Source organism: Ovis canadensis, chromosome 20 (genome assembly GCF_042477335.2).
Source record: "Ovis canadensis isolate MfBH-ARS-UI-01 breed Bighorn chromosome 20, ARS-UI_OviCan_v2, whole genome shotgun sequence".
Taxonomy (NCBI): Eukaryota; Metazoa; Chordata; class Mammalia; order Artiodactyla; family Bovidae; genus Ovis; species Ovis canadensis.
Genome location: NC_091264.1, coordinates 2,018,657 through 2,041,116, shown reverse-complemented (window position 1 = coordinate 2,041,116; position 22,460 = coordinate 2,018,657).

The following is a 22,460-nucleotide window of genomic DNA, read 5'->3' as shown; positions in this document are numbered from 1 at the left end:
TCATCTCGAGCTAGGAGGCGGAAACGGGGCTCCCCTGGATGTGTGCGTGACACCACGTGCTTCCTCTCGAGTGGAGACGGGTATGTCGGGGAACTTCTTGAGTTGCAGCAATGGTGTGAAGGACCCTTTGGAAGTTCCAGTGGTTAGATGTGATTGGCCTCGAGAAGCCTCAGCGGAAATGCGCCTCATCTCGCCTGGAGGGAAAAACCTCCTGGATTTTCTCGAGTTGCGGCAGGTGCTCTCGACTTACGACGGGGACCTCAGGGACCCGCTCTGGTGGCCTCAGGAAAGGCCAGTCCCCATGCGAGTTCCTCGGGGGCCTCTCGGGATTCCTCTCCCGTCGATGCCGGGGCCTAAGACCTTGTGTGGAGTCGGGGCCGGAACCTGAGGATGCCTCTCCAGTGCTGACATGGATCTTGGGGTATTTCTGGAGCCTCCCAAGGGGAGTCATTCCTCGTCTCGAAGGCGGGCATGCACTTGCGCTTTCCACCAGAGCGGTAGCAGCAGTGTCACGCAGTCCCCCGCGTGGATCAAAGGATCTATGTTTTTCCCTCGAGTTTTTCCCACGACGCTTTCCCACGTGGCTTTCCCACGAGGCTTCCCACAGGGCTGTCCCACGTGCACACGTGGTGGGAGTCGATCCTCGGCTTAAACGTCAAGGCAGTGCAGGGAAAACAGCTTCCTCTGGAATGGACTGACACATCTGGGGGACTCTTGGAATGGTGGCACGACCCTGGAGTTCCTCTAGCCTTTCCAGTGGAGAGCGCCTCCTCTTGAGATGCGACGGGAACGCCGGGAATTCTTTCCCTAGGAAACAGGGAAAGGATCCCTCATCTCGAGCAAGAAGGGGGCAACGGGGCTCCCCTGGATGTGTGAGGGACCCTCGTGCTTCCTCTCGAGTGGAGACGGGTATGTCGGGGAACTTCTTGAGTTGCAGCAAGGGTGTGAAGGAACCTTTGGAAGTTCCAGTGGTTAGATGTGATTAGCCTAGAGAAGCAAAAGCGGAAATTGGGCTCATCTCGCCTGGACGGCAAAACCTCCTGGATTTGCTCGAGTTGCGGCAGGTGCTCTCGACTAAGGACGGGGACCTCAGGGACCCGCTCTGGTGGCCTCAGGAAAGGCCAGTCCCCATGCGAGTTCCTCGGGGGCCTCTCCGGATTCCTCTCCCGTCGATGCCGGGGACTAAGACCTTGTGTGGAGTCGGGGCCGGAAACTGAGGATTCCTTTCCAGTGCTGACATTGATCTTGGGGTACATCTGGAGTCTCCCCAGGGGAGTCAGTCCTCGTCTCGAATGCGGACATGCACTTGCGCTTTCCTCCAGAGCGGTAGCAGCAGTGTCACGCAGTCCGCCGCGTGAATCAAAGGATCTATGATTTTCCTTCGAGTCTTTCCCACGAGGCTTTCCCACAGGGCTGTCCCACGTGCACACGTGGTGGGAGTCGATCCTCGGCTTGAACGTCAAGGCAGTGCAGGGAAAACAGGTTCCTCTGGAATGGACTGACAGATCTGGGGGAATCTTGGAATGGTGGCACGACCCTGGAGTTCCTCTAGCCTCTCCTGTGGAGAGCGCCTCCTCTTGAGATGCGACGGGAACGCCGGGAATTCTTTCCCTACAAAACAGGGAAAGGATCCCTCATCTCGAGCTAGGAGGCGGAAACGGGGCTCCACTGGATGTTTGCGGGACCCTCGTTCTTCCTCTCGAGTGGAGACGGGTATGTCGGGGAACTTCTTGAGTTGCAGCAAGGGTGTGAAGGACCCTTTGAAAGTTCCAGTGGTTAGATGTGATTAGCCTCGAGAAGCCTCAGCGGAAATGGGCCTCATCTCGCCTGGAGGGCAAAACCTCCTGGATTTTCTCGAGTTGCGGCAAGTGCTCTCTACTTACGACGGGGACCTCAGGGACCCGCTCTGGTGGCCTCAGGAAAAGCCAGTCCCCATGCGAGTTCCTCGAGGGCCTCTCGGGATTCCTCTCGCGTCGATGCCGGGGCCTAAGACCTTGTGTGGAGTGGGGGCCGGAACCTGAGGATTCCTCTCCAGTGCTGACATGGACCTTGGGGTGCTTCTGCAGTCTCCCCAGGGGAGTCATTCCTCGTCTCGAATGCGGGCATGCACTTGTGCTTTCCTCCAGAGCGGTAGCAGCAGTGTCACGCAGTCCGCCGCGAGGATCAAAGGATCTATGGTTTTCCCTCCAGTCTTTCCCACGACGCTTTCCCACGAGGCTTTCCCACGAGGCTTTCCCACAGGGCTGTCCCACGAGCACACGTGGTAGGAGTCGATCCTCGGCTTGAACGTCAAGGCAATGCAGGGAAAACAGGTTCCTCTGGATTGGACTGACATATCTGGGGGACTCTTGGAATGGTGGCACGACCCTGGAGTTCCTCTCGCCTTTCCTGTGGAGAGCGCCTCCTCGTGAGATGCGACGGGAACGCCGGGAATTATTTCCCTACGAAACAGGGAAAGATCCCTCATCTCGAGCTAGGAGGCGGAAACGTGGCTCCCCTGGATGAATGCGGGATCCTCGTGCTTCCTCTCGAGTGGAGACGGGTATGTCGGGGAACTTCTTGAGTTGCAGCAAGGGTGTGAAGGACCCTTTGGAACTTCCAGTGTTTAGATGTGATTAGCCTCGAGAAGGCTCACCGGAAATGGTCCTCATCTCGCCTGGAGGGCAAAACCTCCTGGATTTTCTCAAGTTGCAGCAGGTGCTCTCGACTTACGATGGGGACCTCAGGGACCCGCTCTGGTGGCCTCAGGAAAGGCCAGTCCACATGCGAGTTCCTCGGTGGCCTCTCGGGATTCCTCTCCCGTCGATGCCGGGGCCTAAGACCTTGTGTGGAGTCGGGGCCGGAACCTGAGGATTCCTCTCCAGTGCTGACATGCATCTTGGGGTACTTCTGTAGTCTCCCGAGGGGAGTCAGGCCTTGTCTCGAATGCGGGCATGCACTTGCGCTTTCTTCCAGAGCGCTAGCAGCAGTGTCACGCATTCCGCCGCCTGGATCAATGGATCTATGTTTTTCCCGAGAGTCTTTCCCACGAGGCTTTCCCACAGGGCTGTCGCACGTGCACACGTGGTGGGAGTCGATCCTCGGCTTGAACGTCAAGGCAGTGCAGGGAAAACAGTTTCCTCTGGAATGGACTTTTGGAATGGTGACACGACCCTGGAGTTCCTCTCACCTTTCCTGTGGAGAGCGCCTCCTCTTGAGATGCGACGGGAACGCCGGGAATTCTTTCCCTAGGAAACAGGGAAAGGATCCTTCATCTCGAGCTAGGAGGCGGAAACGGTGTTCCCCTGGATGTGTGCGGGACCCTCGTGCTTCCTCTCGAGTGGAGACGGGTATGTCGGGGAACTTCTTGAGTTGCAGAACGGGTGTGAAGGACCCTTTGGAAATTCCAGTGCTTAGATGTGATTAGCCTTGAGAAGCCTCTGCAGAAATGGGCCTCATCTCGCCTGGAGGGCAAAACCTCCTGGATTTTCTCGAGTTCGGGCAGGTGCTCTCGACTTACGACGGGGACCTCAGGGACCCGCTCTGGTGGCCTCATTAAAGGCCAGTCCCCATGCGAGTTCCTCGGGGGCCTCTCGGGATTCCTCTCCCGTTGATGCCGGGGCCTAAGACCTTGCGTGGAGTCGGAGTCGGGGCCGGAACCTGAGGATTACTCTCCAGTGCTGACATGGATCTTGGGGTACTTCTGGAGTCTCCCCAGGAGAGTCAGTCCTCGTCTCGAATGCGGGCATGCACTTGAGCTTTCCTCCAGAGCGGTAGCAGCAGTGTCACGCATTCCACGCGTGGATCAAAGGTTCTATGGTTTTCCCTCGAGTCTTTCCCACGACGCTTTCCCACGAGGCTTTCCCACGAGGCTTCCACAGGGCTGTCCCACGTGCACACGTGGTGGGAGTCGATCCTCGGCTTAAACGTCAAGGCAGTGCAGGGAAAACAGCTTCCTCTGGAATGGACTGACACATCTGGTGGACTCTTGGAATGGTGGCACGACCCTGGAGTTCCTCTAGCCTTTCCAGTGGAGAGCGCCTCCTCTTGAGATGCGACGGGAACGCCGGGAATTCTTTCCCTAGGAAACAGGGAAAGGATCCCTCATCTCGAGCAAGAAGGGGGCAACGGGGCTCCCCTGGATGTGTGCGGGACCCTCGTGCTTAATCTCGAGTGGAGACGGGTATGTCGGGGAACTTCTTGAGTTGCAGCAAGGGTGTGAAGGAACCTTTGGAAGTTCCAGTGGTTAGATGTGATTAGCCTCGAGAAGCCACAGCGGAAATGGGCCTCATCTCGCCTGGAGGGCAAAACTTCCTAGATTTTCTTGAGTTGCGGCAGGTGCTCTCGACTAAGGACGGGGACTTCAGGGACCCGCTCTTGTGGCCTCAGGAAAGGCCAGTCCCCATGCGAGTTCCTCGGGGGCCTCTCGGGATTCCTCTCCCGTCGATGCCGGGGCCTAAGTCCTTGTGTGGTGTCGGGGCCGGAACCTGAGGATTCCTCTCCAGTGCTGACATGGATCTTGGGGTACTTCTGGAGTCTCCCCAGGGGAGTCAGTCCTCGTCACGAATGCGGACATGCACTTGCGCTTTCCTCCAGAGCGGTAGCAGCAGTGTCACGCAGTCCACCGCGTGGATCAAAGGATCTATGATTTTCCTTCGAGTCTTTCCCACGAGGCTTTCCCACAGGGCTGTCCCACGTGCACACGTGGTGGGAGTCGATCCTCGGCTTGAACGTCAAGGCAGTGCAGGGAAAACAGGTTCCTCTGGAATGGACTGACAGATCTGGGGGACTCTTGGAATGGTGGCACGACCCTGGAGTTCCTCTAGCCTCCCTGTGGAGAGCGCCTCCTCTTGAGATGCGACGGGAACGCAGGGAATTCTTTCCCTACGAAACAGGGAAAGGATCCCTCATCTCGAGCTAGGAGGCGGAAACGGGGCTCCACTGGATGTTTGCGGGACCCTCGTTCTTCCTCTCGAGTGGAGACGGGTATGTCGGGGAACTTCTTGAGTTGCAGCAAGGGTGTGAAGGACCCTTTGGAAGTTCCAGTGGTTAGATGTGATTAGCCTCAAGAAGCCTCAGCGGAAATGGGCCTCATCTCGCCTGGAGGGCAAAACCTCCTGGATTTTCTCGAGTTGCGGCAGGTGCTCTCTACTTACGACGGGGACCTCAGGGACCCGCTCTGGTGGCCTCAGGAAAAGCCAGTCCCCATGCGAGTTCATCGAGGGCCTCTCGGGATTCCTCTCGCGTCGATGCCGGGGCCTAAGACCTTGTGTGGAGTCGGGGCCGGAACCTGAGGATTCCTCTCCATTGCTGACATGGATCTTGGGGTGCTTCTGCAGTCTCCCCAGGGGAGTCATTCCTCGTCTCGAATGCGGGCATGCACTTGCGCTTTCCTCCAGAGCGGTAGCAGCAGTGTCACGCATTCCGCCGCCTGGATCAAAGGATCTATGGTTTCCCTCGAGTCTTTCCCAAGAGGCTTTCCCACAGGGCTTTCCCACGTGCACACATGGTGGGAGTCGATCCTCGGCTTGAACGTCAAGGCAGTGCAGGGAAGAAAGTTTCCTCTGGAATGTACTGAGACATCTGGGGGACTCTTGGAATGGTGGCACGACACTGGAGTTCCTCTCGCCTCTCCTGTGGAGAGCGCCTCCTATTGAAATGCGACGGGAACGCCGGGAATTCTTTCCCTAGGAAACAGGGAAAGGATCCCTCATCTCGAACTTGGAGGCAGAAACGGGGCTCCCCTGGATGTGTTCGGGACCCTCGTGCTTCCTCTCGAGTGGAGACGGGTATGTAGGGGAATTTCTTGAGTTGCAGCAAGGGTGTAAAGGACCCTTTGGACGTTCCAGTGGTTAGATGTGATTAGCCTCGAGAAGCCAAAGCGGAAATTGGGCTCATCTCGCCTGGACGGCAAAACCTCCTGGATTTGCTCGAGTTGCGGCAGGTGCTCTTGACTTACGACGGGGACCTCAGGGACCCGCTCTGGTGGCCTCAGGAAAGGCCAGTCCTCATGCGAGTTCGTCGGGGGCCTCTCCGGATTCCTCTCCCGTCGATGCCGGGGACTAAGACCTTGTGTGGAGTCGGGGCCGGAAACTGAGGATTCCTTTCCAGTGCTGACATTGATCTTGGGGTACTTCTGGTGTCTCCCCAGGGGAGTCAGTCCTCGTCTCGAATGCGGACATGCACTTGCGCTTTCCTCCAGAGCGGTAGCAGCAGTGTCACGCAGTCCGCCGCGTGGATCAAAGGATCTATGATTTTCCTTCGAGTCTTTCCCACGAGGCTTTCCCACAGGGCTGTCCCACGTGCACACGTGGTGGGAGTCGATCCTCGGCTTGAACGTCAACGCAGTGCAGGGAAAACAGGTTCCTTTGGAATGGACTGACACATCTGGGGGACTCTTGGAATGGTGGCACGACCCTGGAGTTCCTCTCGCCTTTCCTGTGGAGAGCACCTCCTCTTGAGATGCTACGGGAACGCCGGGAATCCTTTCCCTACGAAAGAGGGAAAGGATCCCTCATCTCGAGCTAGGAGGCGGAATCGGGGCTCCCCTGGATGTGTGCGGGACCCTCGTGCTTCCTCTCGAGTGGAGACGGGTATGTCGGGGAACTTCTTGAGTTGCAGCAAGGGTGTGAAGGACCCTTTGGAAGTTCCAGTGGTTAGATGTGATTAGCCTCGAGAAGGCTCAGCGGAAATGGGCCTCATTTCGCCTGGAGGGCAAAACCTCCTGGATTTTCTCGAGTTGTGGCAGGTGCCTCGACTTACGACGGGAACAACAGGGACCCGCTCTGGTGGCCTCAGGAAAGGCCAGTCCCCATGCGAGTTCCTCGTGGGCCTCTCGGGATTCCTCTCCCGTTGATGCCGGGGCCTAAGACCTTGTTTGGAGTCGGGGCCGGAACCTGAGGATTCCTTTCCAGTGCTGACATGGATCTTGGGGTACTTCTGGAGTCTCCCCAGGGGAGTCAGTGCTCGTCTCGAATGCGGGCATGCCCTTGCGCTTTCCTCCAGAGCGGTAGCAGCAGTGTCATGCAGTCCACCGCCTGGGTCATAGGATCTATGTCTTTCCCTGGAGTCTTTCCCACGAGGCTTTCCCACAGGGCTGTCCCACGTGCACACGTGGTGGGAGTCGATCCTCGGCTTGAACGTCAAGGCAGTGCAGGGAAAACAGGATCCTCTGGAATGGACTGACCCATCTGGGGTACTCTTGGAATGGTGGCACGACCCTGGAGTTCCTCTCGCCTTTTCTGTGGAGAGCGCCTCCTCTTGAGATGCGACGGGAACGCAGGGAATTCTTTCCCTACGAAACAGGGAAAGGATCCCTCATCTCGAGCTAGGAGGCGGAAACGGGGCTCCCCTGGATGTGTGCGGGACCCTCGTGCTTCCTCTCGTGTGGAGACGGGTATGTCGGGGAACTTCTTGAGTTGCAGCAAGGGTGTGAAGGACCCTTTGGAAGTTCCAGTGGTTAGATGTGATTAGCCTCGAGAAGCCTCAGCGGAAATGGGCCTCATCTCGCCTGGAGGGCAAAACCTCCTGGATTTTCTCGAGCTGCGGCAGGTGCTCTCAACTTACAATGGGGACCTCAGGGACCCGCTCTGGTGGCCTCAGGAAAGACCAGTCCCCATGCGAGTTCCTCGGGGGCCACTCGGGATTCCTCTCCCATCGATGCCGGGGCGTAAGACCTTGTGTGGAGTGGGGGCCGGAACCTCGGGATTCCTCTCCAGTGCTGACATGGATCTTCGGGTACTTCTGGAGTCTCCCCAGGGGAGTCAGTCCTCGTCTCGAATGCGGGCATGCACTTGCGCTTTCTTCCAGAGCGGTAGCAGCAGTGTCACCCATTCCGCCGCGTGGATCAAAGGATCTACGGTTTTCCCTCGAGTCTTCCCCACGACGCTTTCCCACCAGGCTTTCCCACAGGGCGGTCCCACGTGCACACGTGGTGGGAGTCGATCCTCGGCTTGAACGTCGAGGCAGTGCAGGGAAAACAGGTTCCTCTGGAATGGACTGACACATCTGGGGGACTCTTGGAATGGTGGCACGACCCTGGAGTTCCTCTCGCCTTTCCTGTGGAGAGCGCCTCCTCTTGAGATGCGACGGGAACGCCGGGAATTCTTTCCCTACGAAACAGGGAAAGGATCCCTCATCTCGAGCTAGGAGGCCGAAACGGGGCTCCCCTGGATGTGTGCGGGACCCTCGTGCTTCCTCTCGAGTGGAGACGGGTATGTCGGGGAACTTCTTGAGTTGCAGCAAGGGTCTGAGGACCCTTTGGAAGTTCCAGTGGTTAGATGTGATTAGCCTCGAGAAGCCTCAGCGGAAATGGGCCTCATCTCGCCTGGAGGGCAAAACCTCCTGGATTTTCTCGAGTTGCGGCAGGTGCTCTCGACTTACGACGGGGACCTCAGGGACCCGCTCTGGTGGCCTCAGGGAGGGCCATTCCCCATGCGAGTTCCTCGGGGGCCTCTCGGGATTCCTCTCCCGTCGATGCCGTGGCCTAAGACCTTGTGTGGAGTCGGGGCCGGAACCTGAGGATTCCTCTCCAGTGCTGACATGGATCTGGGGTACTTCTGGAGTCTCCCCAGGGGAGTCAGTGCTCGTCTCGAATGCGGGCATGCACTTGCGCTTTCCTCCAGAGCGGTAGCAGCAGTGTCACGCAGTCCGCCGCGAGGATCAAAGGATCTATGGTTTTCCCTCGAGTCTTTCCCACGAGGCTTTCCCACCAGGCTTTCCCACAGGGCGGTCCCACGTGCACACGTGGTGGGAGTCGATCCTCGGCTTGAACGTCAAGGCAGTGCAGGGAAAACAGTTTCCTCTGGAATGGACTGACACATCTGGGGGACTCTTGGAATGGTGGCACGACCCTGGAGGTCCTCTCTCCTTTCCTGTGGAGAGCGCCTCCTCTTGAGATGCGACGGGAACGCCGGGAATTCTTTCCCTACGAAACAGGGAAAGGATCCTTCATCTCGAGCTAGGAGGAGGAAACGGGGCACCCCTGGATGTGTGCGGGACCTTCGTGCTTCCACTCGAGTGGAGACGGGTATGTCGGGGAACTTCGTGAGTTGCAGCAAGGGTGTGAAGGACCCATTGGAAGTTCCAGTGGTTAGATGTGATTAGCCTCGAGAAGCCTCAGCGGAAATGGGCCTCATCTCGCCTGGAGGGCAAAACCTCCTGGATTTTCTCGAGTTGCGGCAGGGGCCCTCGACTTACGATTGGGACCTCAGGGACCCGCTCTGGTGGCCTCAGGAAAGGCCAGTCCCCATGCGAGTTCCTCGGGGGCCTGTCGGGATTCCTCTCCCGTCGATGCCGGGGCCTAAGACCTTGTGTGGAGTCGGGGCCGGAACCTGAGGATTCCTCTCCAGTGCTGACATGGATCTGGGGTAATTCTGGAGTCTCCCCAGGGGAGTCAGTGCTCGTCTCGAATGCGGTCATGCACTTGCGCTTTCCTCCAGAGCGGTAGCAGCAGTGTCACGCAGTCCGCCGCGTGGATCAAAGGATCTATGGTTTTCCCTCGAGTCTTTCCCAGGAGGCTTTCCCACCAGGCTTTCCCACAGGGCTGTCCCACGTGCACACGTGGTGGGAGTCGATCCTCGGCTTGAACGTCAAGGCAGTGCAGGGAAAACAGGTTCCTCTGGAATGGACTGACACATCTGGGGGACACTTGGAATGGTGGCACGATCCTGGAGTTCCTCTCGCCTTTCCTGTGGAGAGCGCCTCCTCTTGAGATGCGACGGGAACGCCAGGAATTCTTTCCCTAAGAAACAGGGAAAGGATCCCTCATCTCGAGCTAGGAGGAGGAAACGGGGCTCCCCTGGATGTGTGCGGGACCTTCGTGCTTCCTCTCGAGTGGAGACGGGTATGTCGGGGTACTTCGTGAGTTGCAGCAAGGGTCTGAGGACCCTTTGGAAGTTCCAGTGGTTAGATGTGATTAGCCTCGAGAAGCCTCAGCGGAAATGGGCCTCATCTCGCCTGGAGGGCAAAACCTCCTGGATTTTCTCGAGTTGAGGCAGGTGCTCTCGACTTACGACGGGGACCTCAGGGACCCGCTCTGGTGGCCTCAGGGAGGGCCAGTCCCCATGCGAGTTCCTCGGGGGCCTCTCGGGATTCCTCTCCCGTCGATGCCGTGGCCTAAGACCTTGTGTGGAGTCGGGGCCGGAACCTGAGGATTCCTCTCCAGTGCTGACATGGATCTGGGGTAATTCTGGAGTCTCCCCAGGGGAGTCAGTGCTCGTCTCGAATGCGGTCATGCACTTGCGCTTTCCTCCAGAGCGGTAGCAGCAGTGTCACGCAGTCCGCCGCGTGGATCAAAGGATCTATGGTTTTCCCTCGAGTCTTTCCCAGGAGGCTTTCCCACCAGGCTTTCCCACAGGGCGGTCCCACGTGCACACGTGGTGGGAGTCGATCCTCGGCTTGAACGTCAAGGCAGTGCAGGGAAAACAGGTTCCTCTGGAATGGACTGACACATCTGGGGGACTCTTGGAATGGTGGCACGACCCTGGAGTTCCTCTCGCCTTTCCTGTGGAGAGCGCCTCCTCTTGAGATGCGACGGGAACGCCGGGAATTCTTTCCCTACGAAACAGGGAAAGGATCCCTCATCTCGAGCTAGGAGGCGGAAACGGGGCTCCCCTGGATGTGTGCGGGACCCCACGTGCTTCCTCTCGAGTGCAGACGGGTATGTCGGGGAACTTCTTGAGTTGCAGCAAGGGTGTGAAGGACCCTTTGGAAGTTCCAGTGGTTAGATGTGATTAGCCTGGAGAAGCCTCAACGGAAATGGGCCTCATCTCGCCTGGAGGGCAAAACCTCCTGGATTTTCTCGAGTTGCGGCAGGTGCTCTCGACTTACGACGCGGACCTCAGGGACCCGCTCTGGTGGCTTCAGGAAAGGCCAGTCCCCATGCGAGTTCCTCGGGGGCCTGTCGGGATTTCTCTCCCGTCGATGCCGGGGCCTAAGACCTTGTGTGGAGTCGGGGCCGGAACCTGAGGATTCCTCTCCAGTGCTGACATGGATCTTGGGGTACTTCTGGAGTCTCCCCAGGGGAGTCAGTCCTCGTCTCGAATGCAGGCATGCACTTGCGCTTTCCTCCAGAACGGTAGCAGCAGTGTCACTCAGTTCCCTGCGTGGATCAAAGGATCTATGGTTTTCCCTCGAGTCTTTCCCACGAGGCTTTCCCACGAGGCTTTCCCACAGGGCTGTCCCACGTGCACACGTGGTGGGAGTCGATCCTCGGCTTGAACGTGAAGGCAGTGCAGGGAAAACAGGTTCCTCTGGAATGGACTGACACATCTGGGGACTCTTGGAATGGTGGCACGACCCTGGAGTTCCTCTCGCCTTTCCTGTGGAGAGCGCCTCCTCTTGAGATGCGACGGGAACGCCGGGAATTCTTTCCCTACGAAACAGGGAAAGGATCCCTCATCTCGAGCTAGGAGGAGGAAACGGGGCACCCCTGGATGTGTGCGGGACCTTCGTGCTTCCTCTCGAGTGGAGACGGGTATGTCGGGGAACTTCGTGAGTTGCAGCAAGGGTGTGAAGGACCCATTGGAAGTTCCAGTGGTTAGATGTGATTAGCCTCGAGAAGCCTCAGCGGAAATGGGCCTCATCTCGCCTGGAGGGCAAAACCTCCTGGATTTTCTCGAGTTGCGGCAGGGGCTCTCGACTTACGATTGGGACCTCAGGGACCCGCTCTGGTGGCCTCAGGAAAGGCCAGTCCCCATGCGAGTTCCTCGGGGGCCTCTCGGGATTCCTCTCCCGTCGATGCCGGGTCCTAAGACCTTGTATGGAGTCGGGGACGGAACCTGAGGATTCCTCTCCAGTGCTGACATGGATCTTGGGGTACTTCTGGAGTCTCCCCAGGGGAGTCAGTGCTCGTCTCGAATGCGGGCATGCACTTGCGCTTTCCTCCAGAGCGGTAGCAGCAGTGTCACACAGTCCGCCGCGTGGATCAAAGGATCTATGGTTTTCCCTCGAGTCTTTCCCTCGAGGCTTTCCCACGAGGCTTTCCCACAGGGCGGTCCCACGTGCACACGTGGTGGGAGTCGATCCTCGGCTTGAACGTCGAGGCAGTGCAGGGAAAACAGGTTCCTCTGGAATGGACTGACACATCTGGGGGACTCTTGGAATGGTGGCACGACCCTGGAGTTCCTCTCGCCTTTCCTGTGGAGAGCGCCTCCTCTTGAGATGCGACGGGAACGCCGGGAATTCTTTCCCTACGAAACAGGGAAAGGATCCCTCATCTCGAGCTAGGAGGCGGAAACGGGGCTCCCGTGGATGTGTGCGGGACCCTCGTGCTTCCTCTCGAGTGGAGACGGGTATGTCGGTGAACTTCTTGACTTGCAGCAAGGGTGTGAAGGACCCTTTGGATGTTCCAGTGGTTAGATGTGATTAGCCTCGAGAAGCCTCAGCGGAAATGGGCCTCATCTCGCCTGGAGGGCAAAACCTCCTGGATTTTCTCGAGTTGCGGCAGGTGCTCTCGACTTACGACGAGGACCTCAGGGACCCGCTCTGGTGGCCTCAGGAAAGGCCAGTCCCCATGCGAGTTCCTCGGGGGCCTCTCGGGATTCCTCTCCCGTCGATGCCGGGGCCTAAGACCTTGTGTGTAGTCGGGACCGGAACCTGAGGATTCCTCTCCAGTGCTGACATGGATCTTGGGGTACTTCTGGAGTCTCCCCAGGGGAGTCAGTGCTCGTCTCGAATGCGGGCATGCACTTGCGCTTTCCTCCAGAGAGGTAGCAGCAGTGTCACGCAGTCCGCCGCGTGGATCAAAGGTTCTATGGTTTTCCTTCGAGTCTTTCCCACGAGGCTTTCCCACCAGGCTTTCCCACAGGACGGTCCCACGTGCACACGTGGTGGGAGTCGATCCTCGGCTTGAACGTCGAGGCAGTGCAGGGAAAACAGGTTCCTCTGGAATGGACTGACACATCTGGGGGACTCTTGGAATGGTGGCACGACCCTGGAGTTCCTCTCGCCTTTCCTGTGGAGAGCGCCTCCTCTTGAGATGCGACGGGAACGCCAGGAATTCTTTCCCTACAAAACAGGGAAAGGATCCCACATCTCGAGCTAGGAGGAGGAAACGGTGCTCCCCTGGATGTGTGCGGGACCTGCGTGCTTCCTCTCGAGTGGAGACGGGTATGTCGGGGAACTTCGTGAGTTGCAGAAAGGGTGTGAAGGACAAATTGGAAGTTCCAGTGGTTAGATGTGATTAACCTCGAGAAGCCTCAGCGGAAATGGGCCTCATCTCGCCTGGAGGAAAAAACCTCCTGGATTTTCTCGAGTTGCGGCAGGGGCTCTTGACTTACGATGGGGACCTCAGGGACCCTCTCTGGTGGCCTCAGGAAAGGCCATTCCCCATGCGCGTTCCTCGGAGGCCTCTCGGGATTCCTCTCCCGTCGATGCCGGGGCCTAAGACCTTGTGTGGAGTCGGGGCCGGAACCTGAGGATTCCTCTCCAGTGCTGACATGGTTCTTGGGGTACTTCTGGTGTCTCCCCAAGGGAGTCAGTGCTCGTCTCGAATGCGGGCATGCACTTGCGCTTTCCTCCAGAGCGGTAGCAGCAGTGTCACACAGTCCGCCGCGTGGATCAAAGGATCTATGGTTTTCCCTCGAGTCTTTCCCACGAGGCTTTCCCACCAGGCTTTCCCACATGGCGGTCCCACGAGCACACGTGGTGGGAGTCGATCCTCGGCTTGAACGTCAAGGCAGTGCAGGGAAAACAGGTTCCTCTGGAATGGACTGACACATCTGGGGGACTCTTGGAATGGTGGCACGACCCTGGAAGTCCTCTCGCCTTTCCTGTGGAGAGCGCCTCCTCTTGAGATGCGACGGGAACGCCGGGAATTCTTTCCCTACGAAACAGGGAAAGGATCCCTCATCTCGAGCTAGGAGGCGGAAACGGGGCTCCCCTGGATGTGTGGGGGACCCCACGTGCTTCCTCTCGAGTGGAGACGGGTATGTCGGGGAACTTCTTGAGTTGCAGCAAGGGTGTGAAGGACCCTTTGGAAGTTCCAGTGGTTAGATGTGATTAGCCTCGAGAAGCCTCAGCGGAAATGGGCCTCATCTCGCCTGGAGGGCAAAACCTCCTGGATTTTCTCGAGTTGCGGCAGGTTCTCTCGACTTACAACGGGGACCTCAGGGACCCGCTCTGGTGGCCTCAGGAAAGGCCAGTCCCCATGCGAGTTCCTCGGGGGCCTCTCGGGATTCCTTTCCCGTCGATGCCGGGGCCTAAGACCTTGTGTGGAGTCGGGGCCGGAACCTGAGGATTCCTCTCCAGTGCTGACATGGATCTTGGGGTACTTCTGGAGTCTCCCCAGGGTAGTCAGTGCTCGTCTCGAATGCGGGCATGCACTTGCGCTTTCCTCCAGAGCGGTAGCAGCAGTGTCACGCAGTCCGCCGCGTAGATCAAAGGATCTATGGTTTTCCCTCGAGTCTTTCCCACGAGGCTTTCCCACCAGGCTTTCCCACAGGGCGGTCCCACGTGCACACGTGGTGGGAGTCGATCCTCGGCTTGAACGTCGAGACAGTGCAGGGAAAACAGGTTCCTCTGGAATGGACTGACACATCTGGGGGACTCTTGGAATGGTGGCACGACCCTGGAGTTCCTCTCGCCTTTCCTGTGGAGAGCGCCTCCTCTTGAGATGCGACGGGAACGCCGGGAATTCTTTCCCTACGAAACAGGGAAAGGATCCCTCATCTCGAGCTAGGAGGCGGAAACGGGGCTCCCCTGGATGTGTGCTGGACCCTCGTGCTTCCTCTCGAGTGGAGACGGGTATGTCGGGGAACTTCGTGAGTTGCAGCAAGGGTGTGAAGGACCCTTTGGAAGTTCCAGTGGTTAGACGTGATTAGCCTCGAGAAGCCTCAGCGGAAATGTGCCTCATCTCGCCTGGAGGGCAAAACCTCCTGGATTTTCTCGAGTTGCGGCAGGTGCTCGCGACTTACGAAGGGGACCTCAGGGACCCGCTCTGGTGGCCTCAGGAATGGCCAGTCCCCATGCGAGTTCCTCGGGGGCCTCTCGGGATTCCTCTCCCGTCGATGCCGGGGCCTAAGACCTTGTGTGGAGTCGGGGCCGGAACCTGAGGATTCCTCTCCAGTGCTGACATGGATCTTGGGGAACTTCTGGAGTCTCCCCAGGAGAGTCAGTGCTCGTCTCGAATGCGGGCATGCACTTGCGCTTTCCTGCAGAGCGGTAGCAGCAGTGTCATGCAGTCCGCCACGTGGATCAAAGGATCTATGGTTTTCCATCGTGTCTTTCCCACGAGGCTTTCCGACGAGGCTTTCCCTCAGGGCGGTCCCACGTGCCCACGTGGTGGGAGTCGATCCTCGGCTTGAACGTCAAGGCAGTGCAGGGAAAACAGGTTCCTCTGGAATGGACTGACACATCTGGGGGACTCTTGGAATGGTGGCACGACCCTGGAGTTCCTCTCGCCTTTCCTGTGGAGAGCGCCTCCTCTTGAGATGCGACAGGAACGCCGGGAATTCTTTCCTAACGAAACAGGGAAAGGATCCCTCATCTCGAGCTAGGAGGCGGAAACGGGGCTCCCCTGGATGTGTGCGGGACCCTCGTGCTTCCTCTCGAGTGGAGACGGGTATGTCGGGGAACTTCTTGAGTTGCAGCAAGGGTGTGAAGGACCCTTTGGAAGTTCCAGTGGTTAGATGTGATTAGCCTCGAGAAGCCTCAGCGGAAATGGGCCTCATCTCGCCTGGAGGGCAAAATCTCCTGGATTTTCTCGAGTTGCGGCAGGTGCTCTCGACTTACGACGGGGACCTCAGGGACCCGCTCTGGTGGCCTCAGGAAAGGCCAGTCCCCATGCGAGTTCCTCGGGGGCCTCTCGGGATTCCTCTCCCATCGATGCCGGGGCCTAAGACCTTGTGTGGAGTCGGGGCCGGAACCTGAGGATTCCTCTCCAGTCCTGACATGGATCTTGGGGTACTTCTGGAGTCTCCCCAGGGGAGTCAGTGCTCGTCTCGAGTGCGGGCATGCACTTGCGCTTTCCTCCAGAGCGGTAGCAGCAGTGTCCCGCAGTCCGCAGCGTGGATCAAAGGATCTATGGTTTTCCCTCGAGTCTTTCCCACGAGGCTTTCCCACGAGGCTTTCCCACAGGGCTGCCCCACGTGCACACGTGGTGGGAGTCGATCCTCGGCTTGAACGTCAAGGCAGTGCAGGGAAAACAGGTTCCTCTGGAATGGACTGACACATCTGGGGGACTCTTGGAATGGTGGCACGACCCTGGAGTTCCTCTCGCCTTTCCTGTAGAGAGCGCCTCCTCTTGAGATGCGACGGAAACGCCGGGAATTCTTTCCCTACGAAACAGGGAAAGGATCCCTCATCTCGAGCTAGGAGGCGGAAACGGGGCTCCCCTGAATGTGTGCGGGACCCCACGTGCTTCCTCTCGAGTGGAGACGGGTATATCGGGAACTTCTTGAGTTGCAGCAAGGGTGTGAAGGACCCTTTGGAAGTTCCATTGGTTAGATGTGATTAGCCTCGAGAAGCCTCAGCCGAAATGGGCCTCATCTCGCCTGGAGAGCAAAACCTCCTGGATTTTTTCGAGTTGCGGCAGGTGCTCTCGACTTACGACTGGGACCTCAGGGACCCGCTTTGGTGGCCTCAGGAAAGGCCAGTCCCCATGCGAGTTCCTCGGGGGCTTCTCGGGATTCCTCTCCCGTCGATGCCGGGGCCTAAGACCTTGTGTGGAGTCGGGGCCGGAACCTGAGGATTCCTCTACAGTGCTGACATGGATCTTGGGGTACTTCTGGAGTCTCCCCAGGGGAGTCAGTGCTCGTCTCAAATGCGGGCATGCACTTGCGCTTTCCTCCAGAGCGGTAGCAGCAGTGTCACGCAGTCCGCCGCGTGGATCAAAGGATCTATGGTTTTCCCTCGAGTCTTTCCCACGAGTCTTTCCCACGAGGCTTTCCCACAGGGCTGTCCCACGTGCACACGTGGTGGGAGTCGATCCTCGGCTTGAACGTCAAGGCAGTGCAGGGAAAACAGGTTCCTTTGGAATGGACTGACACATCTGCCGACTCTTGGAATGGTGGCACGACCCTGGAGTTCCTCTCGCCTTTCCTGTGGAGAGCGCCTCCTCTTGAGATGCGACGGGAACGCCGGGAATTCTTTCCCTACGAAACAGGGAAAGGATCCATCATCTCGAGCTAGGAGGCGGAAACGGGGCTCCCCTGGATGTGTGCGGGAACCCACGTGCTTCCTCTCGAGTGGGGACGCGTATGTCGGGGAACTTCTTGAGTTGCAGCAAGGGTGTGAAGGATCCTTTGGAAGTTCCAGTGGTTAGATGTGATTAGCCTCGAGAAGCCTCAGCGGAAATGGGCCTCATCTCGCCTGGAGGGCAAAACCTCCTGGATTTTCTCGAGTTGGGGCAGGTGCTCTCGACTTACGATGGGGACCTCAGGGACCCGCTCTGGTGGCCTCAGGAAAGGCCAGTCTCCATGCGAGTTCCTCGGGGGCCTGTCGGGATTCCTCTCCCGTTGATGCCGGGGCCTAAGACCTTGTGTGGAGTCGGGGCCGCCCACCTGAGGATTCCTCTCCAGTGCTGACATGGATCTAGGGGTACTTCTGGAGTCTCCCCAGGGGAGTAAGTGCTCGTCTCGAATGCGGGCATGCACTTGCGCTTTCCTGCAGAGCGGTAGCAGCAGTGTCACGCAGTCCGACGCGTGGATCAAAGGATCTATGGTTTTCCCTCGAGTCTTTCCCACGAGGCTTTCCGACGAGGCTTTCCCAAAGGGCGGTCCCACGTGCACACGTAGTGGGATTCGATCCTCGGCTTGAACGTCAAGGCAGTGCAGGGAAAACAGGTTCCTCTGGAATGGACTGACACATCTGGGGGACTCTTGGAATGGTGGCACGACCCTGGAGTGCCTCTCGCCTTTCCTGTGGAGAGCGCCTCCTCTTGAGATGCGACGGGAACGCCGGGAATTCTTTCTCTTGGAAACAGGGAAAGGATCCCACATCTCGAGCTAGGAGGCGGAAACGGGGCTCCCCTGGGTGTGTGCGGGACCCTCGTGCTTCCTCTCGAGTGGAGACGGGTATGTCGGGGAACTTCTTGAGTTGCAGCAAGGGTGTGACGGACCCTTTAGAAGTTCCAGTGGTTAGATGTGATTAGCCTCGAGAAGCCTCAGCGGAAATGGGCCTCATCTCGCCTTGAGGGCAAAACCTCCTGGATTTTCTCGAGTTGCGGCAGGTGCTCTCGACTTACGACGGGGACTTCAGGGACCCGCTCTGGTGGCCTCAGGAAAGGCCAGTCCCCATGCGAGTTCCTCGGGGGCCTGTCGGGATTCCTCTCCCGTCGATGACGGTGCCTAAGACCTTGTGTGGAGTCGGGGCCGGAACCTCAGGATTCCTCTCCAGTGCTGACATGGATCTTGGGGTACTTCTGGAGTCTCCCCAGGGGAGTCAGTGCTTGTCTCGAATGCGGGCATGCACTTGCGCTTTCCTCCAGAGCGGTAGCAGCAGTGTCACGCAGTCCGCCGCGTGGATCAAAGGATCTATGGTTTTCCCTCGAGTCTTTCCCACGAGGCTTTCCGACGAGGCTTTCCCACAGGGCGGTCCCACGTGCACACGTGTTGGGAGTCGATCCTCGGCTTGAACGTCAAGGCAGTGCAGGGAAAACAGGTTTCTCTGGAATGGACTGACACATCTGGGGGACTCTTGGAATGGTGGCACGACCCTGGAGTTCCTCTCGCCTTTCCTGTGGAGAGCGCCTCCGCTTGAGATGCGACGGGAACGCCGGGAATTCTTTCGCTACGAAACAGGGAAAGGATCCCTCATCTCCAGCTAGGAGGCGGAAACGGGGCTCCCCTGGATGTGTGCGGGACCCCACGTGCTTCCTCTCGAGTGCAGACGGGTATGTCGGGGAACTTCTTGAGTTGCAGCAAGGGTGTGAAGGACCCTTTGGAAGTTCCAGTGGTTAGATGTGATTAGCCTGGAGAAGCCTCAACGGAAATGGGCCTCATCTCGCCTGGAGGGCAAAACCTCCTGGATTTTCTCGAGTTGCGGCAGGTGCTCTCGACTTACGACGCGGACCTCAGGGACCCGCTCTGGTGGCTTCAGTAAAGGCCAGTCCCCATGCGAGTTCCTCGGGGGCCTGTCGGGATTCCTCTCCCGTCGATGCCGGGGCCTAAGACCTTGTGTGGAGTCGGGGCCGGAACCTGAGGATTCCTCTCCAGTGCTGACATGGATCTTGGGGTACTTCTGGAGTCTCCCCAGGGGAGTCAGTCCTCGTCTCGAATGCAGGCATGCACTTGCGCTTTCCTCCAGAACGGTAGCAGCAGTGTCACTCAGTTCCCTGCGTGGATCAAAGGATCTATGGTTTTCCCTCGAGTCTTTCCCACGAGGCTTTCCCACGAGGCTTTCCCACAGGGCTGTCCCACGTGCACACGTGGTGGGAGTCGATCCTCGGCTTGAACGTGAAGGCAGTGCAGGGAAAACAGGTTCCTCTGGAATGGACTGACACATCTGGGGACTCTTGGAATGGTGGCACGACCCTGGAGTTCCTCTCGCCTTTCCTGTGGAGAGCGCCTCCTCTTGAGATGCGACGGGAACGCCGGGAATTCTTTCCCTACGAAACAGGGAAAGGATCCCTCATCTCGAGCTAGGAGGAGGAAACGGGGCACCCCTGGATGTGTGCGGGACCTTCGTGCTTCCTCTCGAGTGGAGACGGGTATGTCGGGGAACTTCGTGAGTTGCAGCAAGGGTGTGAAGGACCCATTGGAAGTTCCAGTGGTTAGATGTGATTAGCCTCGAGAAGCCTCAGCGGAAATGGGCCTCATCTCGCCTGGAGGGCAAAACCTCCTGGATTTTCTCGAGTTGCGGCAGGGGCTCTCGACTTACGATTGGGACCTCAGGGACCCGCTCTGGTGGCCTCAGGAAAGGCCAGTCCCCATGCGAGTTCCTCGGGGGCCTCTCGGGATTCCTCTCCCGTCGATGCCGGGTCCTAAGACCTTGTATGGAGTCGGGGACGGAACCTGAGGATTCCTCTCCAGTGCTGACATGGATCTTGGGGTACTTCTGGAGTCTCCCCAGGGGAGTCAGTGCTCGTCTCGAATGCGGGCATGCACTTGCGCTTTCCTCCAGAGCGGTAGCAGCAGTGTCACACAGTCCGCCGCGTGGATCAAAGGATCTATGGTTTTCCCTCGAGTCTTTCCCACGAGGCTTTCCCACGAGGCTTTCCCACAGGGCGGTCCCACGTGCACACGTGGTGGGAGTCGATCCTCGGCTTGAACGTCGAGGCAGTGCAGGGAAAACAGGTTCCTCTGGAATGGACTGACACATCTGGGGGACTCTTGGAATGGTGGCACGACCCTGGAGTTCCTCTCGCCTTTCCTGTGGAGAGCGCCTCCTCTTGAGATGCGACGGGAACGCCGGGAATTCTTTCCCTACGAAACAGGGAAAGGATCCCTCATCTCGAGCTAGGAGGCGGATACGGGGCTCCCGTGGATGTGTGCGGGACCCTCGTGCTTCCTCTCGAGTGGAGACGGGTATGTCGGTGAACTTCTTGACTTGCAGCAAGGGTGTGAAGGACCCTTTGGATGTTCCAGTGGTTAGATGTGATTAGCCTCGAGAAGCCTCAGCGGAAATGGGCCTCATCTCGCCTGGAGGGCAAAACCTCCTGGATTTTCTCGAGTTGCGGCAGGTGCTCTCGACTTACGACGAGGACCTCAGGGACCCGCTCTGGTGGCCTCAGGAAAGGCCAGTCCCCATGCGAGTTCCTCGGGGGCCTCTCGGGATTCCTCTCCCGTCGATGCCGGGGCCTAAGACCTTGTGTGTAGTCGGGGCCGGAACCTGAGGATTCCTCTCCAGTGCTGACATGGATCTTGGGGTACTTCTGGAGTCTCCCCAGGGGAGTCAGTGCTCGTCTCGAATGCGGGCATGCACTTGCGCTTTCCTCCAGAGAGGTAGCATCAGTGTCACGCAGTCCGCCGCGTGGATCAAAGGTTCTATGGTTTTCCTTCGAGTCTTTCCCACGAGGCTTTCCCACCAGGCTTTCCCACAGGACGGTCCCACGTGCACACGTGGTGGGAGTCGATCCTCGGCTTGAACGTCGAGGCAGTGCAGGGAAAACAGGTTCCTCTGGAATGGACTGACACATCTGGGGGACTCTTGGAATGGTGGCACGACCCTGGAGTTCCTCTCGCCTTTCCTGTGGAGAGCGCCTCCTCTTGAGATGCGACGGGAACGCCAGGAATTCTTTCCCTACGAAACAGGGAAAGGATCCCACATCTCGAGCTAGGAGGAGGAAACGGTGCTCCCCTGGATGTGTGCGGGACCTGCGTGCTTCCTCTCGAGTGGAGACGGGTATGTCGGGGAACTTCGTGAGTTGCAGAAAGGGTGTGAAGGACAAATTGGAAGTTCCAGTGGTTAGATGTGATTAACCTCGAGAAGCCTCAGCGGAAATGGGCCTCATCTCGCCTGGAGGAAAAAACCTCCTGGATTTTCTCGAGTTGCGGCAGGGGCTCTTGACTTACGATGGGGACCTCAGGGACCCTCTCTGGTGGCCTCAGGAAAGGCCATTCCCCATGCGCGTTCCTCGGAGGCCTCTCGGGATTCCTCTCCCGTCGATGCCGGGGCCTAAGACCTTGTGTGGAGTCGGGGCCGGAACCTGAGGATTCCTCTCCAGTGCTGACATGGTTCTTGGGGTACTTCTGGTGTCTCCCCAAGGGAGTCAGTGCTCGTCTCGAATGCGGGCATGCACTTGCGCTTTCCTCCAGAGCGGTAGCAGAAGTGTCACACAGTCCGCCGCGTGGATCAAAGGATCTATGGTTTTCCCTCGAGTCTTTCCCACGAGGCTTTCCCACCAGGCTTTCCCACAGGGCGGTCCCACGAGCACACGTGGTGGGAGTCGATCCTCGGCTTGAACGTCAAGGCAGTGCAGGGAAAACAGGTTCCTCTGGAATGGACTGACACATCTGGGGGACTCTTGGAATGGTGGCACGACCCTGGAAGTCCTCTCGCCTTTCCTGTGGAGAGCGCCTCCTCTTGAGATGCGACGGGAACGCCGGGAATTCTTTCCCTACGAAACAGGGAAAGGATCCCTCATCTCGAGCTAGGAGGCGGAAACGGGGCTCCCCTGGATGTGTGGGGGACCCCACGTGCTTCCTCTCGAGTGGAGACGGGTATGTCGGGGAACTTCTTGAGTTGCAGCAAGGGTGTGAAGGACCCTTTGGAAGTTCCAGTGGTTAGATGTGATTAGCCTCGAGAAGCCTCAGCGGAAATGGGCCTCATGTCGCCTGGAGGGCAAAACCTCCTGGATTTCCTCGAGTTGCGGCAGGTGCTCTCGACTTACGATGGGGACCTCAGGGACCCGCTCTGGTGGCCTCAGGAAAGGCCAGTCCCCATGCGAGTTCTTCGGGGGACTCTCGGGATTCCTCTGCCGTCGATGCCGGGGCCTAAGACCTTGTGTGGAGTCGGGGCCGGAACCTGAGGATTCCTCTCCAGTGCTGACATGGATCTTGGGGTATTTCTGGAGTCTCCCCAGGGGAGGCAGTGCTCGTCTC